Source organism: Cyprinus carpio, chromosome A25 (genome assembly GCF_018340385.1).
Source record: "Cyprinus carpio isolate SPL01 chromosome A25, ASM1834038v1, whole genome shotgun sequence".
Lineage (NCBI taxonomy): Eukaryota > Metazoa > Chordata > Actinopteri > Cypriniformes > Cyprinidae > Cyprinus > Cyprinus carpio.
In genome coordinates this window covers 9916658-9923101 of record NC_056596.1, presented here as the reverse complement: position 1 = coordinate 9923101, position 6444 = coordinate 9916658, and positions in this window count along the sequence as shown.

Sequence of the window (6444 nt, the reverse complement as noted above, 5' to 3'; positions counted from 1 at the left end):
ATATGTTTCATGTATGTGCTTTGTCATCAAATTTTAGAAAAAAAATGTTGTTTTGGCACAAACAGAATGCCATCATTTAAAAAAAAAAAAAAAAAACTAAATATCCTTAAAGGCATTGTTTAACAAAAACCTTAAAATTATTAGGTTATTAAATTATTATAAAAATGATGTTGTTCCAAACTGGTATGACTTTCTTTCTACTGCTGAACAAAAAAGAAAATATTTAGTTTAATGTTAATGTTGGTAGTTAAACTGATTCGGGTCTCTTTGACTTACATTGTATTGATAAAAACTTTTTTGGTTATCACCATTATTCAGACTATTTTCTTGTGTGTTCAGCAGAAGAAAAAAAGTCATATGGGTTCGGAAAAACATGGAGTTGAATACATTATGACAAAATGTCATTTCATTTAGGTTAATGCATGTGTGGACAAATGTATAGTACAAAGCAGTCGACTCCTTTTTTCTACAAATGAACCCTCACACGGAACAACTCTGTTACATTTACATTTATCCAAAGCGACTTACAATGAGGACAATGGAAGCAAATCAAAATCAACACAAGAGCAATGATATGCAAGCAAGAAAACAAGCAGTAAATGAATAGAATGCATGTCTAAAATGGACAAGTTTTTTTTTAAAGATAGAATTAGAATAATATATTGTACTGCAAAACATTCTGTTCCATCGGTCTATTGGTCGTTCTTCTTTAACATATTGATACCGAAATGCATTTTTCATCATCTTTTCAGTCATGCGAAATTGTGTCCTTTGTAGTCCAGTGTGGAGCAAGGGGGCTAATCTCTGTGCATATGTCCTTAAAAGCACTGATGCTGTTTTCCTCTTAAATTATTAAGCTTCTTCAGCGGCTTTAAACCATTGAGAGAAGATTAGTGAGGCTATTCTGTGACGGTGTGTTTGTGTGTGCGTGTGCGTGCACATAAAGTGTGTAATATTGGTGGTGTGAGTGTGTGTCTTCTTTCTGCTCTTGCAAGAATGCTATTCAATATCTCAATGAGAGCAGTCCAACAGAGGCTGATCAATCCATCGGTGCCAATTAAACCAATTAAACCTCATTCCCTTGTCTTTTAGAATCACATTTGCTGTCATGCCACGTTGTATCTGTCACTCAAGCAACCAAAATGGCCATTTTGTACATTTTGTAAAATCAACATCTGATCAGATACGGATGTGTATTTAGCATGTTTAGCTATGTAATTAAGATATAATAAGTGCATGCATGTGTTTTTATCTTCAACAGCACATTTGAGAGAGTTTTTGACATGCACTGTATTGTAATTTCCCTCAATGTGAATCTGTGCCTCTCTAATCCAGTAGTCTGTATCCTGTGTTGGGGAAAACGAGGGGGTTGTATGTGTCTCTGTAATCTTGCTATGTCTGTGTGGAACTGTGTTGGTAATCCTGCTGTGTGTGTGCGCGTGTATGTGTTCGCTAGAGTGTTTCCCCAATGTAATCCTATGACAGTGAGCACTGGTGCATGTGAATGGTTGTCAGTGTTAACGCATACATGCCTTGTGCGTTTAACATCATTTTACGCTGTATGGATGGCCGCACAGACACATGCTCGACTCCACATGTGGGCAGAGTTTGACATCATCAGGCGTCATTGCAGTGCTAAGGTGATATGGGAGGGCAGGATCAGCAAAGACATTTGGCTTGATCTCTAACTTTCCAGAAGCGTGGCTGGGGGAGGGGAATGACTGGTTCAGAATGACGAACCAGAATTAGGATAAATATAGGAAGTAGTTAACTATAGTATATTTACTATACATAGTATATTTACTTTAAATGTAATATCAAATAACACACTACAGTTAAAGTTATAATCAAGTTATTTTAAGTACATTAAAATATGTGCACTTTAAAGCATGACAAAAGATTAAAATATTGATTTAAAAATGTACTTAAAAAAAAAAAAACGTTTTAAAACTGCTTAAGTGTGTTTAAAAGCAGTCATAAAAGCCTGCTTTCTTGGAACATAAAATATATTTTAAAGAAATGACTTCCATATGGCCAAAATACTATGGAAGTCAATGGGAAACTGTTAGGTTTCCAAAATTTTTCAAAGTATATTTTTTTGTGTTTCACAGAAAAAGAAAGTCAGGTTTGGATTGACATAAATGACAGACTTTTAATTTTACTATCCATTTAAGTGACCTTGATTAATATTATAATAATTCATTTATATTATCTGCAAGCAGGGATTTTTTTTTTTTTTTTTTTTCAAATATAGTGAGATGTGAAGTGCACATTAAATACAAATAAGCATACTTCTTTTTCACAAAGGTTTATACTGCAAATTGGAGGCAGGGGCGGATGCTCAATCGACCATGGGCTATGGCGCAGCGGGTTTTAGTGATGGAGGCCGCGTCGCGAGAGCCTGCCGCGCTGTAGCCGAGCGGATAGGCAGCACTATTTATAGATAATCCTGTTTAAGCGAGGTCGTGCTCTCTACCGTCCCTGAGACAGAGCAGTGGAGTTAAACGCTGACAAGAAGCAATGCGTGCGCTTTTACCTCATCGTACCAATTAAAAAACACAACACATACACAAATCACATCCAGGATTTTTCTATACTTATTTTGGCAATTTTTTTTTTTAATATAGCCGTAACCACCATAGAGTCTGAGGGAGTGATAATAATATTATAATACCCCATAAATACATAAAGACAAACAGTATCCCCCAATTTTTAATAATCTTGATGCTGCTCTGCTACATTTTATTGCCCATTTCTCTGTTTGTCATTTGGATGACAAAGAGTTATATTTTTTAGCCTCAGCGCTCATCAGTGTCAATGTTTGGGATGGCCAATCAAATCAAAGAAGGAGGGGCTTTACTTTGCGTGCCGCTTGTTTTTAAGGTCAAAGAGTGTGAGGTCAAATTAATGCAAATAGATAAACATGTAATATAACAATAATTTAATTTTGCAATTAAAAAATGTTATATTCGTTGTTACAAACTTCTCGACGTTTTTGTAAAATAATTTTGAATTGAAAATATAGGCTGTCATGTACAGTAGGTTAACATTTAACTGATTCGTGTAACATAACTGAATGTGACGAGACAAAAAAAACGTATTTCTAAATTATAGTTATTTTAAAAGAAAAAAAATTGAGTCCCCCAAGGTTCATGGTTAAGGTCTTGATAGGAGGATACATATCCAGAATTGGAGTTTATCAATAGTTTTGAAACAAAACTTATAACTAAATTTATATAATAAAACAAATCATAAATATATCAGTACAATTTAACATACCAAAATAATATTATTAGTATTTCACTTATTAAAAAATAGGGGCTGTTGATTTAACATTTTAATGTAAATCCTAATATTTATCTGTTTTGTGAAAATGAGCATCTGTTGAATAAATCATTATCTGTCTGGTGTATAAGCAACACACACAGCATATTTTTATGAATTGGTTGCATTAATTAACAAATAAAACATATTAGTCAGAACTATTAATATTATCTTTTACAGCCCGTTTTCATCTAAAAATATGTTTGATGCAAAGATCACTATGTGTAAATGTAAAATATTAAAATATCTGGTGAAAATGTTGATGGAACAACATTAATGGAACAACATTCTGCATGTACAGAATTGAGAAACTGATATTTATGAAGAGCAATCGACAAATGTATTTCAGTTCAAAAAAGTCAATGCAATACAAACATTTTCAAGAAATAAGTATTTGCAGGCTTGCCTCAGTGGCTTTGCGTAAGCCTGTCTGGAGTTTTTGTTCAGACCAATGCAAACATCCACCCATATAACCGTTTTAAATTAATATAATAATTTATACTTCTAACTCATCCCTTTTCTTAAAAAAAATGGTTTAAATGCTGAAATTTGAGATTTATCATTTTGTAAAAACCTTATCTGAGTTGTAATCATGTATTTACAGTGATTTTACTGTTTAATATGTTACCATAGACATTGTCCTACCCTGCTCATATGGTATTAAAAAAATTTTTTTAAATAAAAATGCATTTTTGCAGGTCTTAAAAAAGGTTTTAACAAGTCTTACATTTGATTGGAAAAATCCTGCAGACAGTTGTAGCTTTGCATACTGCCAGCCTCTAAATGATTTTGATCAGAATTTTAGTGTTCAGGAACTCTCTCAACTTGTAATAGGCCTATTTTACAGCTTGTCAATTGATATAACATTATTGTGAGGAGAAAGCCTGAAACCACAGAGCCCCCAACAAATCCAAATTTAACCCCTGCACACACACACACACACACACACACACACATTTCAGTAACTTCTATCCTGAATCTATAGCTAGTTATGTTTCTGTACTGACATATATTATATTATTTTCTTCATTCAGCATTATTTTAGATGTGGCTGGACGTGGAGCTAAAGTCTTCAATAAGATAATTTATAAATTAAACACTCTACTATGGCTCTCCTCGTGTTGCCAATAATAATACATCAAGTTTAGCATGGCCCGCTTATCCATCACATCGACGTGTCTTCGCTGGTTGTTGGTGATGACAGCTGTTTCAACAAGGGATGACACCTGTACCTGGGACAAGCGCTGGCCAATGGGAGTGTGAGTTAAATCCCGAGCCGTGCCTCTGACGTACATACTCCACGGACTAGAGCGCGGTGGGCGGGTCGTTACGGATCGAGTTGTGGATCTACGGCGAGAGGCTATTGATGTCTAGTGGAACTGACGCGCACCGGTTCAAAGTGAGTACACATGTAGCCTATGCAAAGAACATTTTTTACACTATTTAGCTAAAATGGTTGTTACAGATATTACAGCAGGGACCGAATAGCAAGTCAATAGAGATCGAAAATTATAGCAAAAACACTCTTTAAAAATTTATAATAGCAAAAACACACTTTAAAAATATACTAAAAAAAAAACACATGAAAATCGCGATAAAAACACTCTTTTTCATGCATGCCTTTCTTTATTATATAATCCTAAATGTTCTGCTTAATAACTTCTGACAGCAAAATGTTATTATTTATACAAATTCATTAGGCTACTGTTCCTTCCCTTTCCAAATATCTCCCTATAAATATTTGGGAAAAAATGTTTTCAGATGAATCTCTGCAGAGAATAAAATTTCAACTGCTTGTAAGATATTCTGGTAGATTTCGCGTGCGTCAGTCAGATCTAGTCTACTGATGGAGAGTATTTTAGTCTGTCTTGTAAACGTGATGTGCATATTTCAAGATAGAGATCATATGGGCCTTTTACTGCGCGCAGTTTTAATTGTGTTGCCAAGATGATTTTGCATTGATAGCAAAATGACTTCATAACTGCCTTGAGGCATGCTTTCTGCTTTGGTGGTCAGTGAGCATTGGGTTTGATTCGTCAAGTTAGGTTTATAATTTGTTTATAATTTTATGGTGATGAAATTGGAGAATGGCATAATAGCAACCTTTTAGCCAGTCAGGATGCAAATTATGGGGAGTTGATGGGGTCTTAAAACATGATTTAATATTTAGGCCTGTACGTTACTATGTATATACAAGTTTTTGTTTGGATAACGCCGAATTTTCATTACAGATGCTATGCTAATAACACAAGTTGCAGTCGGCTAGGAGGTGGTAACCATAGCAACAGTTCGCTGTTCAAGCGCTTCGATGAAATGCATATCATTGTTTATCTTATTATATGTTAACACATTACAAATGTACCTAAAAAAAAAAAAAAAACGTAATTATTTTGATTTAAACATTTGATATAAACTTTTAAGATGCTAACTCACTTTTTAAAGGGCGGCAAAAAACAACTTGGGTCGAACTTGCGCGACAATGACCGAGTAAACATCAAATTACTTACTCAAGGTAAATCCTTAAAAATTACTGAAATACTTTTGTGACGTTTTAAAGCACTAAATATTCAAGCCAGTAGAGACAGTGCTGGATCTCTCTATACAAAGTGCATTATGATAGAGCTTGGCTTGTGAAAAGTTATTTCTTTGTTGAAAAAAAATTCTTACCTATTTGGTAAAGGTTTTATGTGACACACAGCAAAAATACAGGCTGCAGCACTAGCCATATTAGGTAGAAAAATTCTGTCCATATATAGAGATATATTTATTTTGTCCTTTAGAATGGCAAGTTATTCCTGTCAAATGCTCATTCATTAACATTTCACACTTATTTACTTCATTTAGACAGTAAGATTCCACATCTGACTTGCAGAGCATCATGCGGCATCACAACGTGACTCACACTCATTCACAGCATGAGTAAATATAGATTTTCAGCATTCTGTCACAGAAACATTCACGAATTCTTTCCGTATCCAGTTTATTTTCACAATAATTTAGTTTGACACAGAAATGAAAAGGTGCTGCATGTAGATACTCTTTATCAAAAGATAATCTTGCAACACCAGTTTGGTCGCCACATAAATGAGACATAAAACATCTAATAGTGACATTCAAGCT